This window comes from Cupressus sempervirens, chromosome 7, assembly GCF_028749045.1.
Source record: "Cupressus sempervirens isolate cs-2001-9-10 chromosome 7, ASM2874904v1, whole genome shotgun sequence".
NCBI classification, from domain to species: Eukaryota; Viridiplantae; Streptophyta; class Pinopsida; order Cupressales; family Cupressaceae; genus Cupressus; species Cupressus sempervirens.
In genome coordinates this window covers 327691824-327714910 of record NC_143124.1, presented here as the reverse complement: position 1 = coordinate 327714910, position 23087 = coordinate 327691824, and positions in this window count along the sequence as shown.

The window sequence follows — 23087 nt, the reverse complement described above, 5'->3', positions numbered from 1 at the left end:
GGAATTCAAGCTAAATATTATCACTCAAATCAAATTATATTTTTATACAATTTTTCTATAGACATACACAATTTTAGGTGGATGGGGTAGAAAGTATCGATCCAGATGAATGCATTATCATCAAGGAGGTCTATTTTTATCTTAGTGATGATAGGGTTCACGATAGGAGCTATGTAGCTCATTATCTTGGAATGTTCTTTGATGATCTCACAAATTGTGGGATAAATGCTTCAAAACATTGGATTTGGTTTGATGGTTGTGCTGGTACATGTATTTGAAAGTTAAACTTTAAAATTGATACAATTTTCTTTCCTATATAGGTGTAAATATAGACAAAGAAAATCAAGTTGTTGAATGGTGCAAATCTCATTTTTGTCCTTGTGATACATCATATAATAAACATTTTTTTTGGGAAGTGAAAGGTAAGATTTCCATTTTTCTTTGACATGATTACTTTAATATTTTGATTATTGACATAGATAATTGCCAATTTAATGTGTTACAGATATTGATCAATCAAATCCTTACAATTGTCAACCCATTGTTGGAATTAGAAGATTGCATCATCTGATGAATATCGGACAACACAAACCTCCAGTAGTTCAAGTAAGAGTAAAATCATGTTTTGTGAAGTCTACATTCAAAACAATGCAATGGGTCAGTGCGAGAATATTGTGACCAGCTATGTCTCTGAATGGACATGGACAAACATAATCAAAAGTAACCCTTATGAAGAAGATGACAATGACATAGACATTCATAATCCTATGTATTCAGTTGATTATGAACGTGTTTCTGATTTAGTTGTTCCAGGTGAGTTTCTACAAACATGTTTCATTTTAATATTAATTTATTTTCATATTTATTTATTTACAGTTTCCATTATTTTTGTACATTTGTAGGTGGCATCTTTGCTGTCAATGTGGATAATCAAAATGTGGAAGGTGTGGATTATTATTTACTTAGATGCACCAAAAGTGAAAATCAAGTTGACTAAACCTTATACAGATGATGGTAACCAGTCTTATCCAGCTGGTTCATTTGTTATAGAAGGTATAAATTATCCTCTTATGAGTTGTATACAATTGATTAGAGAGTGATAGATTAATTATAAATAAATTTTTTTTTTTTATATTATTAAGAATACTAAATTAATTATAAATGGTGTTCAATTTATTGCATACATGGCCGGCCAAAAAGTTCTACATTACAATTACTTGGTTTTAGCCACAAAGATTCAGTTTGACATTATGCCAAAAAAAGGATGTAGGAAACCAAAGTGGAGGCTAGATATCGAGGAGCATGAAAGTTGTTAGAGATTATTAAAGATAAAGAGGATCTTGACCATATGTATCAGAAACTTTCTTATTGATAGATAGGTTTAATGATTCATAAAATATTTCAAATTTATATATACATTAATTGTTTTTTTGTCTACATTGGTTTAAGTGTTTTTTCAATATTTATAGATGTTTTTGTTTTTTCAATATTTATACACAACACACTTGGAAAATGATGTAAGACATATTTTCATTAATTTATAGAACATGTAAATTTCTTACATATTAACAATTATCTAAAAAATAATGTAATTATTTCTATTTACATTTACATTTGCTATACACTTTACAACACACCTAGAAAATTATGTAAGACATATTTTCATTAATTTATAGAACATGTAAATTTCTTACACATTAACAATTATCTAAAATATAATGTAATTATTTCTATTTACATTTACATTTTGCTATACACTTTGACAACACACCTAGAAAATTATGTAAGACACATCTTCATTAATTTTTATAAAATTATGTAAGACATATTTTTATTAATTTATAGAACACATTAATTTCTTACACATTAACAATTATCTAAATAAGAATGTATAGAGATTTCAAAAACATGTTTCCACATTTACATAAAAGATATTCTATAAATATAAATATCCAATATATCAATTACATATTAACATGGTCACATAACTCATGAGAAAATCACATCTGTTAACTATACATTTAAATGGTCACATAACTCATGAAAAATCAAATATGCCAACTATAAATGTAAATAGTCACATAACTCATCAAAATATCATATATGTCACAATTTAACAAGTAAACTAAAATACCATATAAAGCATATACATCTAAAATGTGTAAACAAGTAAGAATTCACACATGTATGACACAAGATATGATTACCCAGAAACCCTCTAATGAGAAGGTAAAATTGGGGTGGGATGACACCCACAAATCTTCATGACTATAATAATAAAGTGTATTCAATGAAGGTTACAATGTTTGATCATGAAACATGATCTACCCTGTAAAAGGTCTGCCCTGTTAAAACCTAACAAATACTATTAGAGGATTTCAACACCTTGTTAGAAGTGTCCCTGATTAAAGGACTTTAACTCACAATTAAGTAAGCACCTTCTTAGAGGATTTCAATATAGCCTGTTAGGACTACTCTGTTAAGAGATTTAACTAATTCACCTATTAGAATTTATCAACAATGATCCTGCAATTAGCACTCTATTACTTGATGTCAGATCACCTCCATAATGATGTGTACTTGATCCTTTCTAATCAAATGTCTCTTTGTTGTCCACTATTTCCTTTCCTCTTTTCTCCTTTAACTGATTTTGCAATGTAACTCAAACCATAATACCTTGGTCACAATGAATGTCCTATTTGCACATGCAAACTATCGTCCTCTACTCTTCTTTCTCTCTTGAACATTTAGGGTTTGTTCTCCTTCAGAAGACCTAGGTGACTTAGGATTTGGTATGAATCAACGATTGTGATTCATCCATATTACTACTTAAACCTTCCCTTTTCCTAATTCAATTTATGTAATACATAGCCCAGATTCATACTTAAGTTCATCCTTATCAACAAAAGATCGTAAACCAATCCTTAAGTTGGCTTTAAAATGGTTTACATAGTAGTTTGTGCCAATACAAACAACTATGTCAAAATTGTGTTACTTGGCATCTGAAGTCCCTGGTACTCGGTACTAATTGTGACTTCAATTTTGTCACTCAACATCTAAATGACTCAGCACATACTACTTGCTCAACACTTGAAGCACTCGGCACATACTATCTACTTGAAACTTGAATTACTTAGCACACATTGCTTACTCAACATGCTCTAACTTATATGTTGTGCTCGGCATATGTTACTTTTTCAACATGAACTACGTAAATGACTTAAGTGTATAGACACTCACTTGTCAAAACCAATCTAAGATTAACAATCTCCCCCTTTGACATGAGTGTCAAAAATACTTGGTCATGCATTAATGATCTTATCCTTACAAGCATAACATAGATATCTATTCAACTTCTATACAAAATTTCAAAATATCAAAATTTTGCAACACATGACTTATACCTCAAAATTTCATAACTCCCCTTGAGTTGATTATTTTTGTTCTATACTTTGTATCTAACTCAAAATTTTCTCCTATTAAGTATATTTTCATAAATTGATACTCTTTCTTCATTCCTGTTTGAACTAATTTTGTTATTATGTTCTCTTACTCCCCCTTTGTTCATTATCTCTTTGCTATGCTTGCTTGCTCTACTTGCTCCCCCATTTTCTCTTACTCCCCATTTTTGACACTTATGTCAATGGGTTATACACTAATAGTGTATTTGTCCAAAAAAAGATTTATGGGCCTCAAGTATAATCTTTAGAGTTGCATCAAAATTATCAAAAGCTACCTCCAAAGACTTGATTTGGATGGTCAGCTCTGCAATAAGGTGGACAAAGCCATCCAATGTAGAAATATTAGGGTCCTTCTTCATAAGATTTTCTACATAGCATAGTTCCTTGTGTAATATCTCCATGTGAGGAGTCAATGTTGACTGGATGCTAATTAGTTTAGCCCTGATGTTGGCTTCATCTACTTGTAATGATGTTATCTGACTTTGGGATTGCAATAGGTATCTAAAATGTTTCTCATTTTGAGTTGGATACTTGGGAAAAGTAGCACTAGATGACTACATATGGTTCTCCAAACTTAGGATTTGATTCCTTACTTCTTGTGTAAAGAGTGTAGGATTACACAATTTGGTGTACAAAGAGAAAATGTTCTCTAGTACCTTCTTCACACTTTCTATCTTGGTTTCTAGCTCAACCTATGTTAGTTCAATATCACTTGATATCTTCTCATTCACCTTGTTTTGAAATGCCTTTTCAGACAATTCTAGTAGTTTTACATTAGTATCCAGGGTTGTGTCACTAACCCTTTCCACTATGTTTGTTAATTGTTCAATGATGGGCTTGTTTTCATCTGGAGTTGGTAGACTGAATGCATCTAAAAATATATCTTTGATATCAATCAAAGATTTCTTCTGCCTATGCTCCCTTTTGAGAAGTTCTTGATTTTTCTTCCTTGCTAGGGCCTCTTTTAATATACACATCTTCTCAATTGTGATTGTTGCCAAATCAAATTTAGGCAATAAAATCTCTTCATCTAGGCTAACATCACCATAAGTAGTTACCTCTTCTGCCTTAGATGAGCTAAGAGTCAGCCTTGAGAATTGCAATAGTGTAGCATTTGTGCTTGGAGAACCAGATTCTGGTAATATCGCTAGTGCTTGAATAGCTAGTAGCTCCTTTGGCTTGGTTGTCAAACTTGACTCTTCAATCTTGTCCTTTTCTCCCTCTATAGTTCTAGTTGTACCTTGATCTTGTGCTAGAGGTGCACGTGTATCTACCTAACTTTTTTGGCCTTGAGTGCCTGGGTAAAAGCATAGATCTATGTCACCCTTTTACTAACAAGAGTATAACTATTCACCTTCAATGACATTAAATTGGTATTATTACTTAGAATTTGATGATCAAGTAAACTAAGGAAATGTGTAGAAATGGATGAAGTTTATGATTATAATTTTTAATAAATGTTTTGAATAAGAATTTATATTTTTTTCATAATTTTTATAGATAATTTTTTAGTTGCTAAAAAAAACTAAAAATTAGGGGTCTAGTTCCCACCACAAAACTATATGGAAATCAACTTATTTCCCTTTGATCTCAAACTATGTCATAGGTAGCATATATAGCTAGAACAATCAATAATGAAAATGAGCTTTAGACCTATATTTTCTCTTTTATAATGATTCAAATTTTATCTCACCTGAAATTGATAATTTTCATCTCCCACCACATTTTTCAAAACAAATCTACTCTAACTAGGATAAAAATATGCATCCTCGAAGATGCCACTCTCCTCTAGAATGTCATATATTTTTATAATTTTTTTGATATCATTTAATATTTTTTCTTTCTCAAAATCAACATCTTTTTTAGTGTTAAAATACATGCTCAAGTAGAATTTTTTAATTATAATATACTATATTTAATTAAAACACTATAAACTCTATATGACAATATTCTTGACTTTGAGCTCTATAAAATGGTATTTATATGTTATTAAAAAATATCATTTAAAATAATAAGACTTATTGAAACATCAATTTTTTGAAATAATTTTATTTCTTTAGTAATTGGAGACAAACTAGTAGAAATCATGCTTTTAATAAACATTCCTGATTGGAAAAGTGTGTGACCATATATAACTTAGAATGAATTTATCTAGATCATATGTTTGAAAAAATTAGAATTTGAGATAGAAATACTCAAATTCAATCATTCTAATAAGTCAGCCTAAAAGGTGACACAACTTTGTACTTTTACTCGCCTTCATTCTCTGGTGTCTCTATTTTGTCTTCTCCAACTATTCAACCTTATCTTTTTTAGTTTCTTGCACATTCACTAAGACTAGAGTTTCTTGCATAAGTGTACTGATAGTTAAACTGGTTGTCTCCTTCCTTTGATATACCAATATAGGTTGTGAAGGTTGTACACTTGTGACTTGAGGAGTGATTATAGTTGTGTCTGGTGTTTTCACTTCCTACTCTACAGTTATTTTTTCTATCTTCTGAACTTCATCTACACTCACCAATATAGGGTTGTCACATAGTTTGGCCTGGAGAGTGGCCTTGACAAGTATCCTTTTCAAATCATTTTCTATAAGGGGATTGATGTTCTAAGAAATAGTCTCAGAAACATCCTTAACTTTAACAATTTCAATATTTTCACTTGTCTCCTATGGAGGACTAGCCCTTGGCATTTGTGTATCTTGTACACTCTATTCTATTTGCTTCTTATCCTCAGTTGGTGCCTAGGTGTCAATGTTCATACTTATGCCTCCCTCAACTGTACCTTGTTCAGTGTCATCTTCTTCATCCTCACCTACCTCAATAGGTGTCTTTTCAACTTCCCTAGATGTTGATAGTCCATAAGTTATCTTTCATATTTGCTTGGACTTCTGTACAACTTCCTCTATGTTGTTTTGTAGTATGTTGAATGCCCTATGATTTGGCACAAATCTTATAGCATACTTCTTAATGGCTTTAGATATGTCAGCCTTACTAAGTTCTAGCATAACTTGAGCAAGGGCTATCTCCCTAATTTTTTTTTAGTGTCTAAACAATAATGCCATTTTTGCTCAACTCTATGATATAAACTTTTAGGTATGGAGTTGGCAAGTTCTAGAGGAGTCTTTTTAAATATAGCCTTCATGACATATATTGCCTCTTCCACTTGGTTCTTTCCAATCTTCCCAAGATTGTCAAACTCAATATGAGAGAATCCTGATAAATCAACATTGTTCCTAATATTCTCACATAAATTGTCTGAATTTGAAGAGGGACTATGACTTGCCACTTGAAATTGGTTGTTGTCATCCAATTCAGTCTTCTCTTCATCAAATTTAGCTTGAGAAACATACGTCCTCATTGGTCTCTTCTGTGCTTCAGCATTCTTCTCTTTAGGCTTGGCTACTTCTTTAGTATTTTGTGTAGTGACTCTTGTGCTAGCCCTTGTGGTAGGTGTTGTAGGCTTGGGTTGATTAGGTTTAGTGACCTTCTTTTGTTTGTTCACTACTTGTGTCTTTACTTTACTCTTTTTCTCAGTAATTGTAGGTGCTTCATTGGCTTCTTCTTCCTTGGCACCTTCTATAGTTTCTATTTCATCTTCTTTTTGGTCTTCTCCCTGACCTTTTGTCAATGCCTGCTTGAGCTTGTGTTTCCTCTTCTTCTTCTTCATCTTCCTCTTCTTCTTCCTTAGCTCCTTCACCAAATATTTCTTTCAATTTTGTTACCAATTTGTTCTTTTTCTTGATTAATAAAGTAGTCTTTAATTCCATTGTTAAATTTGATTTGGCCAAGTCCTAATTTCCAAATGTTGTAGCTTTTTTATCCACTTCTTCTACAAAGGCATATGAAAGATTTTGCTAGAAATTTCTTTTCCAAGTTCTCCAAAAAATGGGTTTCTCTAAACATTGGTGTAAGTAGATTAAAGCATGCATTTTGGGGGCTTGGTTTTCAGTTATTATTAATGAATCAGTGTCAAGGTTCTTTCCTTCCATACAAGGTGTTTGACAAGGTGATCCTCTTTTGCCAAGTTTATTTATCATCATGGTTGAAGCCCTTAGTAGGACTATTAAGTACCACTATTTATCTGACAAGTGCAAAGGAGAAAAAATTGAGGGTACATCAATTTATGTCATGCATTCTTTATTTGTTGACGACACACTATTGTTTGGTACTTCACTAGTTTCAGAGGCTAAGCAAATAAAGAAAATTATAAAGTAGTATTTAGAAGTTTCAAGGTAGAAAATAAATCCTCAAAAGTCAAAAAAATTCTTATTTAACACAAACAAAGTTATATCAGACAAGATAGTGCATATTTTGGGGTTTTTTGAGGACTTCTTACCTTCCACCTATCTTGGGATTCCTTTTTTTATGGGATCCAATAAGAAAAGCCTTTGAGATGGCATCCTCCAAAGAATTAAGAGTAAAATTGTTTCCTAGAAAGTAAGATGGTTGTCATTATCAGGCAGAATCTTGCTTATTAAATCAGTTCTTCCTGCAATCCCAAACTACTATTTGGTAGTCATGCAAGCATTGTCCTTATTCATTTCAAAAATTCAAAAACTTATTAGGGGTTTTATATGGGCAAGAAATATGACAAATGAAAAGAAACTTCCACTTATTTCTCTCCAAAACATGGCACATATTCTTGCTTTAGGAGGGGCTGGAATTTATGACCTAACAACAAGGAATAAAGTGTTTGGAGGTAAGTTGGTTTGGCATATGTATACTAAATCATAGTTAGCATGGTGCCAAATAATGCAATAGAAATATTTAGATAATAATGATCCACACAAAATATTCTCCATGCTGGATCTCCTAAGGGGTTTGTTATTTGGGATTTCATGATTGCATCTAGAAACATTGTTCTTAAGTACATTTCTTGGGAATTAAATTATGGTGATAAGATCAATTTTTGGGGTGATTCTTGGAATGGACAAGCTCCTTTTATTGTAATGCCAAATGTTCAAAAAATTGTGTCAATCGCAAAAGTAGAGTGGGGTAAGCTTGTTATACACTTTATGGATGCAGTATGTATTTTTTCAAGGAAAGTAATATGGAAAGATCCAGATCAACTCCCTTTAAATACTTAGTGTAAATAGAAGCTTCAATCTAAATTTTTTTTAGAAAGACAAGCTTTTGTGTCAAAGAATGAGGATCAACTATTGTAGATTCCAGCAAAGAATGGTAACTATTTAATTAAAGAAGGATAGAAACTTCTCCAACAAGTTGATTCAAAAAAATCCCCTTCTTGAGCCTTCATGTTCTGCTGGAATAAGGTAGTGTTACCCAAGGTTGGGTGCTTTGCATGGCTAGCAATCAAACATAGGATTCTAACAAGTGATCAATTGGTTAGATTAAGTATTGCTCCTCCTTTTAAATGTGTTTCATGTGAAGAAAAGTATGAATTAGTTGATCATATGTTTGTAAGATGTTAGTTTGCATATCAGTGCTAGACATTTATTTTAAACAAATTAAATTACTCTACTCCATTACAAAATAACATTTGGGACATCTTTCAGGCTTAGCCAGTTCTTTAACCTAATGTCTTATTTGTAGGGATCTGGAAATGTGCTTCTACATTAGTAATTTGGGCAATTTGGTGCGAAAGAAATAAGAGAATCTTTAGAAAAGAAGTATCATTTATAGATAGAGTGTTCCAAATCATTGAAAAATTGATCTCAAAATTTACTAATGCAAGTGTTTATAGATGTAAATTCAATCTAGTTATCACTTGTTAGGATGGAGGTATCATTCAAGAATGGAAATCAATATTTATTCCATTGGGTTTTGGTCCATCTAGAAGATTGCAAAGAAGTACAGATAGGTCTACAATTAAGTGGCAACCTCCTATGCCTGGATTTGTCAAGCTCAATTTTGATGGGGCATCTAGAGTGAATCTAGGCCAATTAGGGCTAGGAGCATGCATTAGAGATTGCACTGGTAAAGTGCTTGCAATTACAATGGCACCCTTACCCATAGGAAGTAATAATATAGCTGAGGCTCAGTCATTGCTATCAGGACTAATTCTTGCCAAGAAAGGGAATTTTCATCATGTGCAAATAGAAGGTGATTCTCAAGTTATAAGATCAGCTTGTATCAAGAGACAATCATCTTCCTAGAAACTTAAGTATGTTCTATAGAAAATTTGGAATATAATTGATCAGCTTCATGAGGTTACATTATCACAGACATATAGAGAGGGGAACATAGTTGCATATTATCTTTCCAATTTAGGTTGCAATGGGATGAAAATTTTTACATTGTAGCCTTTCGCATTCATTGAGCATTACAAAGATTTGCAGAAATTGGTTTTTAATGAGATAGTGGATTGTTAGTAGTAATTAGTTTAGTGGATTGTAAGTAGTAATTAGTTTTTTACTCATATTTGTATTGATAATATTGTGGTGAATGCTCAGTCTTTGTCGAGCTCCAATCCTTTTGTTGAGATTTAACACTTGTTGAGATCTAGTATTTTCTGAGTTTTAGTGCTTACTGAGTAAGGTAGGGCGATGCTCTTTCTGAGTCACTCAGGCATAGTGTTTACTAAGAAAACTAGGGTCTAGTGTTGACCAAGTTGTTCGGTCATAGTGTCTTGCTGAGTGACTTAGGCCAATGATGACCGAGTGTTTTCTGGGAACCAAGAGATGGTGTGTTGACTGAGCTTTTGTCAAGGATCAAGTGGTGGTGTGTTGACCGAGCGAGGCAATTACAACTGAGTGAGTAGTGTTGACTGTGTGATTGGTTGTCACCAAGTTGAACTTAACTTGGAAATTTAAGTATGTGCTGCAACAAAAATTTGGGACACTATTGATCAGCTTCAAGTGGTCACATTTTTACAACATACTGAGAGGGGAGCAAAATTGTAGATTATTTTCCAACATAGGACACAATTGACTTACAAATTTCACAATGTAATTTTTAGTTATCATTGAGATATGAAAAGATTCACAAATTCTAATTAATAATGAATTTATGGTTCATCAAAATCAAGTACAAGTTATTAATTATTGCCCCTTTCTCAAATCATTCCCAATGTCATGTAAGTTGGCATCACTTGGGTATGATTTGATTTCTCTTTGGCTGCGTGGTGTTTTTACACATGTCGAGATCAATATAGAGATCGATTTTGCAACTTGTTCACATGGTTTTTTGATCCTTTATTTGATCAGTATGTATTCACATTAGGTGAATATTTATTATCCTGCATGGGTACTATGAAGATATTTTCTTTTGGTTTTTATAAAAGGATATAGTGGCTTATTTAACTCCATATATCAACAGAGTTAAGCGATATTTGATATACCCTGCTTGAAAATGGCTTCGCCTTTGGAGCTATGTGCCAAGTGTGAATCTTGCAATCAATTTCACTAGTCTCTGCTGCCCAAAAATTATCATATGGATTAACCCCAGTGTCAATGAAGTTGTTATGCCTCTGTGTATTGATGATAGGGCCATGGAAATGATGTTCTACATCAAGTCTCCTTCAATTCGGTGGGGTCTTTGGCAAGTAATTGGTGAAGCAATTATATGTCCTTCTGTGAGACATTTCCTATACCCATCAAATGTTGTGTCCATTTTTCTTTCAAATGTCATGGACTTGTTAGAGTCGGTTCATTTGCTGGAAATTTTGGTGGCAAAAGTGCTTCTTCCTCAATTTTGGAATGAAAATAAATTTGTAAATGCCATGCAGCAATATGATCTTTGGTCTGGGCATGCGCTAGTGGGTGATCTCTTCCAAAGATCTCAGTTATTGAGGCGACATGAATACATGGTTATGTTTAATGCTCTTTAGAAAGCCTTTGAAAAATAGAATCCCTGCATCATGAAATCTGCTCTCCAAACTACTGCAAGGGCTTTGGGTCACCAATTGGAAGATAGAGTTAGGTGCATTGGTTTTGCTATATTGGACTTGTCGAGTCTTTCCAAATTTGATTATCAGATTCATGAAGGGCCTCCTTCAGGTGCACTCCAAGATTCAGGCCTTGATTTGCAAGATGATATAGTGATTACTAATCAAGTGCATTAGTTGGGTACTCTATCCGAGACTACATTTCATGAACTGGGACATGTTCAAGAGGAGAAATGCATTACTATGGAGGAGCCTCCTATCATAGGTACTACAGATGATGTTGCTACTAGTTTGGGCTTGGGTTGGGAAGTGGCTCCAGTGACAAGTTTGGATTTTGAGTGGGGACATTCTTTGCAAATTGGTTTGACCTCAACTTCTACAGTTGGTTTTTCATGCGAGGATATGGAGGAATGAAAAATTAAAGGTTTTAAGGTATTCCATTTTGGGAGATTTTTTGACAAATGACATGTTTTTAAATCATTTTATATTTTTTGGTCAAAGTTTGGGACCTTCATGTCTATTTGGTTGAAATGTTTTTGAATTTATAATAACTCAACAAGTTTCGAATTACGATGGGAATATCCCTTCACTTTGTAATATTGATTACATTCATTGATATAACATGTTGTAAATATCAATGTTTAATACTTGTACATATTGTGACGATGTTGGGTTTTCTTTCTGGTTCTTTCCCAGTTGAGCTCTTGAACCAATTTTAGTTTAATTAATATATTCAATGGTATGTCCACTTTTTCCAAAAAAAATAAAAAAATGTTTTGATTGCTACAGAGCCCTCATCAACATTTATTTCATATCTTGATGGCCTTAGCCATCTCATTGTGGGAATTGTTGCCTGTACATATGTGAAATTAGTATCAACTAGGAAGCAAACATCATCAAAATGTTTCTCCACTAGTGAGACCGGTATCCTCAACATTTTCTTCATGGATTGTTTGAAACCTTCAAAATAACTTGACATGACAAATTCAAAGTTATCACCTAGTTTCTCAATAAATTCACCTATTTGAATTGCAATAGGTCATCCTTTGTCACTACTTTATAATCAACATCAACTGCAATTGAAGGTACACTATTTAATTTGATACATTGATAAAAATTGTTCGCTATAACCCTCATTGAAAATGCTATTAGGGATCTATGATAGTATCAATTGTCATTCCTCTTTTATTCCACATAGCCCCTATGTTATTTTCAATTATTTTCTTAGTTTCACTTCTCATTGTCTTAGGTCAATCTAGGGTTGGATACCCTGTCTCTCTGTGAAAAATCTTCTTAGTGATTTTAACTGGCCCATTTTCTAACCATATAAAGTTATCAGGAATCCTACTCAAAACAAAAATTATCCACTCTGTCTTAAATACATTTGTGAAACTTAGGACATGAGTTAACCCTTTCTTCCAAACAATTTTAAACTCTTCCTTCAACACATCATTCTCACATAGTTTTCCATATGTTTCCCTAATTTCCATATCATCTATGCTTACAATTTTGCATGTGTAATAGTTTCTTACATCTTGAATAATAAATTTTTTTGGTGGTATCATGGATAACGCACCAAAGGGATCTTGTTTGTAAGCTATATCTAGCATAGCCCTAAAAGTAGGAGGTTTGATTTCATTACTTATCAATTGCACATTTAAAACCTCCTTTCCCTCTACACCTTTTGCTGTTGAAGAAATAGACACCATTACATGAAACTAGGGTTTGGGAAATTTAAAAATGCATAGCTTGGCACTCAATAAATACCTTGTGAATCCTGCTAGAATGGTGTTTAATAGCCTTTCAAAACTCTTGCAAATGCTTAGGGGCAAATTATCTTTAGCTTTTTGTGCTCTTCTTCAAATTTGAATAATTTCAAATGAGCATAAATTGGTCAAATAGCCCTTAAAATACTACATTTAATGTTAAGTGCTTACACAACTATAGGATCATCTCCAATTGAATTTCTGGCTCACTCAGAATCCATGTGTTTCTCCATACACTTGACAACCACTATGAGCTCGGTCTTTACCAATAATCTTTGCTAGCTTGGCATCCACTAACATTTCACATAGTGAAACTTTTCATGCTTGGTAGTAACATGAAAACTAACAAAACTTAAAGATTTATTCTTGATTTCTAACAACATTTTGCATATTTATTCATACATATGTAATCTTTTCAAAACAAAATCCTTCCAAAACCAATGTATAGTATATCCTTTTAAATATCAGTCCCACATACGTCTTGATTGCTTAATTTAATGAGGTGTGATCACCTGATCCATTGGGTGAAGTGATCCCATCTACACATGATGTGTTGCAATCTTCCTTTCTCCTCCATGCTCTGTTTATCTCATCTTTGAAATTCTCAACATTTACATTTGCTTTGCCTTTTTTGAACTCACAACTTGGTGCCTTTAAACTTGTTGGACAATATTTGCTCATGTGAGGTTAGTCTTCAAATAGCTAAAACATGTGGTTTGACTCAACCACTTTTTGTAATCACTTTTAAAATGTGGTCTAATACAATTCTCAAGAATATGTCCATACTCTTGATAGTAGTGACAACTATACCTTCTATTATAATCCCAATTATAAGAGTTGACATTGTTATTTACCTTTGTTTGCTTGTTTTATGACCACTTGGGTATGGATCTGCACTTAAACGCTCTATGTCCATACTTCTGACAGTTATAGAAATATCCTTCAAATCTTTGAGAGTGCATGATCTTGGTTCTACATTCATGTGTATGATGACCTAGTTTGTTGCACCTGTGGCAGTGACCCATGTTCTTCTTTTGATCATTCAAATTTCTAGTCTTATTGCTACAAACATTAGCAGTATGACCTATCTTACCACAATTATGAAAAGTAGGTTTGGAGTTCTTACCTTTGTTACTTATTTCTTCACCACTTTTGGATGATTCTCCTTCTTCAGTACTAGTGCATCTCAATCTAGATGTATCATTATTAGATCTAGGGGATTTCATCAATTGTTCAAAGTACTTGATGGCTTCACTAGGATTATTGAAACTTTCACCAAATTCCTTTTCCCGTTTTAGATCATTGCTCAACTATTCATTCTGTAACTTTAGTGTTGTGATCTCAACATCTTTACTATTTATTTCATGATTAGTAATCATAACTTGATTCATTGTTTCTAGTTGCATGTAAGCAAGTCCTATTTATCCCTAATGATTTTTCTTCTGATTTTCTAGTCAAAACTCTTTTGTCATCTTCAATCATGACTTTTTCTTCCATACATTTCTTTTTTTATTCAGTCAACTCACATAGTAATATGGCTTGTGATTCTTTCTCTATCTTTAGATTTCTAATCTCTTTATTTAGGGTTCTATTCTTTTCCATTAGATCTACAATTACTGCATCAAATTCTTTGAAGTTTCCATTTGTAAATATTTTAGTAGTGTCCATCTCTTGGTATTGTGTGTCATTCTCCTCAATATCAATTTCCTTCCTTCTTCTCAATGATTTCTTTAGATCTTCTCTTGCTTCATTCAACTAATGTAGAATGAGTTGTATTTCAATTTCCTAGTTCTCAATAATCTTTCCCAACTTGTAGACTTCCATTTCCAAGATCTTACCTCAAAGCTACAAAGCTTTACTTTTAGAGGTCTTCGCTCTGATACCAGTTGTTGGAATTACAATAGGAAAGGTAAATTCTTGGGGGGCGGGGGAGGGGGGTGAATTAGTACTTCAAACTCTTACATATAAAAAAATTCACCTTACATCCATCTGACAATTTAACAAAGAATATACATGTAAAGTATGTAAACAAGTAAGCATTCACACATGTATAACACAAGATATGATCACCAAGAAACCCTCCAATAAGAAGGTAAAACTGGGGTGGGGATGACACCCACAAATCTTTACTACTATAGTAATAAAGAGTATCCAATGAGGCTTACAATGTTTGATCATGAAACATGAACTACCCTATGAAAGGTCTACCCTGTTAAAATCTTACAAAGACTATTAGGTCTTACCCTATTAGAGGATTTCAACACCATGTTAGAAGTGTGCCTGAATAAAGGACTTTAACTCACAATTAAGTAAGCACCTTGTTAAAGGATTTCAATACAGCCTATTAGGACTACTCTGTTAAGAGATTGAACTAATTCACTAGTTAGAATGTATCAACAATGATCTTGTGATTAGCACTATGTTGCTTGATGTTAGATCACCTCTATACTAATGTGTACTTGATCCTTTCTCATCAAATGTTTCTCTATTGTCCACCATTTCCTTTCCTCTATTCTCCTTTAACTAATTTTGGAATGTAACTCAAATCATAATACATTGGTCACCATGAATGTCTTATTTGTGCATGAAAACTCTCCTTCTCTACTCTTCTCTCTCTCTTGAACATTTAAGGCTTGTCCTCCTCAAGAAGACCTAGGTGACTTAAGATTAGGTATGCATCAATGGCTATGATTCATCCATATTGCTGCTTAAACCTTCCCTTTTCTTGATTGGATGCATGTAATATATAGGGATTTGTACTTAAGATTTGTCCTTATAAAAAAAAATCATAAATCAATCCTTAAGTTGGCTTTAAAATGGTTTACATAGTAGTTTGTGCCAATACAAACAACTATGTCAAAATTGTATTACTCAGCATTTGAAGTCCCTTGTGCTTGGCACTAACTATGACTTCAATGTTGTCACTCGGCATCTGAATGACTCAGTATGCACTACTTGCTTGACACCTGAATCACTCGACACTTACTAACTTCTCGACACTTGAATGACTTGACACACATTGTTTACTCAACATGCTCTAACTTATATGTTGTGCTCGGCATATATTACTTGTTCGGCATAAACTAAGTAAATGACTTAAGTGTATAGACACTCACTTGTCAAAAGCAATATGAGATTAACAATGATATCATTGTAAATAAATATCAAACATCATGTATATGACATATATGAATATCAAACATGATCATGTTGTACTCCCATATGCCATCGTCATCTCAAATATATGCCCCCTTATCTCACTTAAGTTTGTATCACTAAAGGTCATATCTCTGATGTCAAGTGTAGGATCCATGAGCATATCTATAAACAATGAACATCATGGTGGGTAAAAACTTGCCTTAATAGGGGGGTTGCATCCTCCTCAACTATAGTCTATGGTGGAGCTATAGCTACAACATGTATTTTCTCCTCTCCCTAACCACCCTATGCCTTTGATGTACATCTGATGATACCACTCACATATGATGGCACCACACTAAGTGGTTGTACAATCAACAACTGGATAGCTCAATAGGCTAAAAGTAGATCAGTGGAGAAACATGTACTAATAGCCCTCAAGCGATCTACTAAAGACTCCATAGAGATGTCTATTGGATATGGGATGTCAACCTCATTATACATATCATCACTTGAAGATGATGCAACAGTGTGACCACCTGTAGATGTAGATTGTGAGCGTGTCATGTATCTATACACTCGGTCAAAAGACATCTCATGCACCTGGGTAGTAATATTAGAAATCCTCTTGTACACATCTCTACATGTATCATCTACCACTCTATCTCCAACTGCAACTAAATCCAAAAAATTTGGCATCACCAAAAGGTTTGGACCAATCAATGCCCATTTATTAATATGCACAGGCACATTCGGGCGTCTGAATTTATCTGAGAACCTACCCTTCAACCCTAGCCAACATGCCTAGGGATATTAGTGTAATCAACCTCTCGATGTAGATGAAATTATGCAAACAACTATTTACAAAAATATAAGGGGAACTCATCCTTTTGGGGCCACCTGTGATGTGCAGCCAAGAAACAAGGATATATGAAAGGTGCCACCAATGGATCAGTACACCTCATAGTGCAATACCCTCTGATCTTTTTTAGAGATCGATAATGTGGGAGCATGCTCTTCACACTCTCCACTGAGACCATCTCATCTATCTCCCTTCATCGCAAACCATCATTGATACTATGGGATAGAGTGCTATAAAAAGTGTTCAAACTAACACTATCATAAGGGTTAAAACCCCTTGATAATGCGCATCATGCTAATCAACTCATCTCTAATTGTAGTGACCTTATCCCTATGTTGTAGGGTAGGTGAAGCCTATAGACTTTGATCAATAGTATGAAGTGTGCTCTGTAAGCATTGAATAGTGTCACTGAATAATGTCTCCCTATCTTGGGTACTAGCAGTTGATCTATGGGATGAACCACTATGGGGACGACCATCTACACTGGCCTCTCCATAATCACTACCCCCCAATGCCATAATGATGAAAGATATAAACAAACAAAACTAGATAGATGATAATAGAGATCTGCACATGCATACATATACATATATACACAGATTATTATATAAACTAATTGAATGAAAACACACTAAATGAATCTCGCTAAAACTAACCTATTGTACAACATATAAAGAAATGTTAACTACATTACATTTTTTCAGTAATAGGTACAAATCAAATTTACATAATAAGTTTAGGGATTATGGGGTTAGAGAGCAATTTAGGGTTTAGAGAGATGGGGTCTAGGACTTAGAGAGTGGTTTAGGGTTTAAAGAGATGGGGTTTAGGAGTTAGTGAGTGGTTTAGGGTTTAGAGAGATGGGGTTTAGGACATAGAGAGTGGTTTAGGGTTTAAAGAGATGGGGTTTAGGAGTTAGAGAGTGGTTTAGGATTCAGAGAGATGGAGTTTATGAGTTACAGTGTGGTTTAGGGTTTAGAGAGATGGCGTTTAGGACATAGAGCACGATTTAGGGTATAGAGAGATAGGGTTTACGAGTTATAGAGCAATTTAGGGTTTAGAGAGATGGGGTCTAGGAGTTAAAGAAAGACAAAGGGTTAAAATTTTGAGATCTAGAAAGAGAGAGAGATGAGGTTAGGCTTGGGAGAGACAAAGTTGTGTAAGTTATAGAGAGAGAATTTTAGGGATTATGGGGTTAGAGAGCAGTTTAGAATTTAGAGAGATTGGTTTAGGACTTAAAGAGTAGTTTAGGGTTTAAAGAGATGGGGTTTAGGAGTTAGAGAATAGTTTAGGGTTTAGAGAGATGGGGTTTATGAGTTACAAAGTGGTTTAGGGTTTAGAGAGATGGGGTCTAGGAATTAGAGATAGATAAAGGGTTGAAAGTTTGAGATCTAGAAAGAGAGAGAGATGAGGTTAGGGTTAGGAGACATAAGTTATGTAAATTCTAGAGAGAGAGGTGTTTAGGGATTATGGGTTTAGAGAGCAGTTTAAGGTTTACAGAGATGGAGTCTAGGGTTTAAAGAGATGGGGTTTAGGGGTTAGAGAGTGGTTTAGGGTTTAGAGAGATGGGGTTTCGGACTTAGAGAGTGGTTTAGGGTTTAAAGAGATGTGGTTTAGGAGTTAGAGAGCACTTTAGGGTTCAAAGAGATGGGGTTTATGAGTTATAGTGCAGTTTAGGGTTAGAGAGATGGGGTTTAGGACTTATAGAGCTATTTAGGGTTTAGAGAGATCAATTTTACGAGTTACAGAGTGATTTAGGATTTAGAGAGACGGGGTCTAGTAGTTAGAGAGAGATAAAGGGTTAAAAGTTTGAGATCTAGAAAGAGAGAGATGAGGTTAGGATTGGGAGAGATGAAGTTTGAGATCTAGAGAGAGAGGGTTTAATGTTTAGAGTTTAGGTCAACGTATTTGAATTTAAGGTTCAATATAGGAGTTAGAGTTTAATTTGCTTCAATGTGAGATTTTTAGTTCAGGTTTGATTAGGTTTGATGTTGTGGTTTAATTACATTCAATGTTAGGTTCCACACCTACCAATAATTTACAAGGTTCAATGTTAAGGTTTCAATTAGAATTTATTTGTATTCATAGTAAGAGGTAGAGTTTGATTTAGTTCAATATAATGGTTTTAGTTACCAGTTTATAGTACTTTCTAAACTTTTACCTTTACAACAATTTCTAATGATATATATATATATATATTCTCATATATTATATTTAACTAATTTTCTATATTTAATAATTTTTTTCTATTGTTTTCTAAAGTTTCTAATTCTTTTAATATTTTCTAAATTTTCTTATATTGTCTATCTAATTTTTGACTATTTTCTATAAATAATATTTTACAATTAGTCTAATTTCTCTAATAATGTATAAATTTTACTACATTTCAATACTTTTTCTAAACTTTTTCTAATATTACAGTACTTAAAACATAAACATATAATAATATATATAAAAAATTGAACTGTTTAAAACAATCTACATTAAAAGGCATATTTTTACCTAAGGAAACATAAAATAAAACTCAAAGCATATTAAAAAATTGGGAGAAAATGTTGACATGCTTGATTCGGCTGAATGACTCTTGTAGCTCTTCCCTCTCCGCAATTCTAGCAAACTCATACAATGCAAATGACTGTCAAATTTCTCTTTTTGTGGCTTATATAATTTTGGGGTTTTGGCCAAATCCCTGCAGATATCTACACATCACTTGTCATCTACAAGACGCCATGTGGTTTCGGCTAGATTAGGTCCATTCGAATTTAGTCCCACAGGATTTAGTCCTGCCAGATTGATAAAGTTGACCCCAAAGGTGACACGGATCCATGCTTTCACCCATTACTAATAGTTGGACTTGAATAATAAGATATTTACTTCTATTAATATATATTAAATAGGTTAGGAATACATTTTTGTATATATTTTTATGATACTAGTGTGATCATCTAATATTTTTTACTATCAAGAATGAATGCTTGTGTGATGATATTGTAGTCAAGCAAGTGCAATTGTGAGGATTGTTTACCTATACCATTTATAATCAATGCCTCTTCTTTTACTTTTAATTTAGGTATATACATTTACTTTTAATTATATTAATAGTTATCTCATATGTATGTGAGAAAGTTATGATTTATTAATTTATCATATTAATGTATTAGTAGTATTTTGCATGATATTATTATTATATGTTTTCAAGTTAATATTTAATATTTTTAATCATTGATAATTTTTTAATTCCATTCTAAGAGGGGACGTGTGTGTGTGTGTGTGTGTGTCAAAGAGAGAGAGAAAGAGAGAGAGAGAGAAAGAGAGAGAGAGAGAGAGAGAGAGAGAGAGAGAGAGAGAGAGAGAGAGAGAGAGAGAGAGAGAGAGAGAGAGAGAGAGAGAGAGAGAGAGAGAGAGAGAGAGAGAGATGAACATTGGATGGATATATAGATAGAGCATATCAAATAGAAATAGAGGAAATAAGATGTTGATACAAATGAGAAAAAGGTAAAGAGGGGTAAGATAAGATAGAGATAGGGAGGGAGATTGGAGTGTCTATGTGTGTGACTACAAAATATATTAAGATGGGGTTAGGGAAGTAGATAGACACAATTTAAAAATATATAAATAAGTAGGGATAGAGATCTGTAAATATATCACAATATCAAAGCCTACAGAGAAGACATCTAAGACTAAGTAGAAGACAATAAAAGAAAAGACTAAATGGAAGCCCAATATTAAGAATAAAAAAGAAATAATCAATGATCAATGACTGATAAATGCATTGAACAAATACTATGGTAGGTATGACCTTCATGTTCAAAATATTTTAGAGTATTTGATCATTGCATGTTTGTTAAACTTTAAGAGGATAAGATTTTAGAGTGTTTGTTCATTACATGATCTATGTACATTGATTGCCTATGATGAAATGCACAAAATCTTGAAAAGTGCAAAGGATGACATGAGGTCCAAAATGAGAATTATAAAATTGATGACAAGAAAATATGAATCTACATTAGAGAACAAATTGAGAGAGACATTCCAAAACCCAAATCAAGGCACTTTTAAACATTGTGCTAGAGAAAGGTACTCTTATATAAGTATTTCCATTTAATATAGAAACATAGAAGGCCTCATAAAAGAACAAATAAGATTAAAAAATCATGTACAAATGATCACAATCGATATGATGGATGACACATAAATCACACCATTGATAAGGAAATGAACTCTAAAGAAGAAGATGAAAATGAAGAAGAAAACATAGTTGATAAAGAAGTTGATGGGACAACAAGCACCAATGAATGGGAACTCCTTTCACAAATGAGAGTCCCGTTAAGCATTATAGTACTACATGCACTTTATATTCTTGGAAAGCATGAATTTGACATAAGAACAAGTGTGACCATGCTATAATTCTACCATATCTTCATGGAAATTCTAAACAATCTGTATATGACAACAAACATTATAGGTGTAAAACCCATACAAGTAGTTGCCAAGCATCCTTACTACACATATATCCCCAAACAAAAAGTTAGCACTCCAAAAATTGAGGGTCATAGTCACCATCGGTCGCATGAGCCACTACACATGATCATCCATAGAACATCGGGTATAGGGAAATCTTATTTAATCATGTCCATAAGAGAACCACTTAATAGTAAAGGACCCTAACAAAAAGGACCATTATTGATACTAACCCCCATGGGGATTATTTTATTCAATATACATGCAACCATGATACATTCAAAGTGCAGGATCCCTATCAAAGAATGCAACCATTATAGGGCCAGATATTAATAACATTCCAAGAAGAATTAAAACATGTCAAATATGCCCGTATCTCAATGAAATGAGCTTCATAGGTCCAAAGCTCCTCCTTAAAATTGATAGTCATCTATGAAATATATTTCCCCATCAACATGTATACTTTGGTGGGGTATCAGTTATATATTTTTGGTGACCTAGCACAAATACCCCTTGTAATGGACAAGCCAATTTATACATCACATTCAAATATCAAGTTACTGTGGGACTAGCTTATAACAATTGTTACATTACAAATATATTTTTTTAAAGAAGGTGAGAGTAGCATCCAAGTAGAATTTTTCCAACTCATGTATAACATATGAGATGTGAAGCCAACACAATACGATTGGGGGATTCTAATGACGTGTATAGACATACACTTAAGTATACAAGACAACTGAGAATTTGATAGATCTACGCATTTATTTGCTACAAATGAGGCAATAACTCTACACAATAAAATATGCTAAAATCATTGAATCGATTAATCATGATAAGTACAACAATAAATTGCGTCAGCAAAACAAAATTTAGATGCACAATAAACAACTAGAAAAATATGCACTCCTATGCAAAGGACAATACATTATTCTTACAATAAACATTTGGATAGAAGTAGGACTTCTTAATGGAGCTCTTGGTGAGATTAGTGATATCATTTATAGACTAGGTTGTAGGCTACTAAACATGTTCATGTATGTTGTAGCATGTTTTGAGAATTATAATGGGCCACCATGGAACCATGAACATTCTAAAAGTGTACCAATAATGCCTATCACTGTGGGCAATCAAAGACAACTTGCAATTACCATGTCACGGGCTATCGCTATACACAAATCTCGAGGGCTTAACTATGAAATCAAATGATGGATATTGGTGTAGTTAAGAGTCAAGGTCCAACTTTTACAACTTTATTGAGAGTGAATCACTAGAAGGGCTTCATATTCAACCTACTTTCACATTTGAAAGATAGTCTAAAAGGTAAAGTAATCAATATACGATTATATGAAAAAAGAGGAAGCTCATATAAATCATATTGCACTTCAAACAAAATGCAATTATTCCAATTCCATACAACAATAAAAATAGAAATATTCTATCGACTGTTTTATTTGAACTAAAAACCTTAATTATAACAAAAAAATATGATAATAACTATTAAAGAACATCATAAAAAATATGACTCTCAACTTAACCCATGCACCCTTCAAT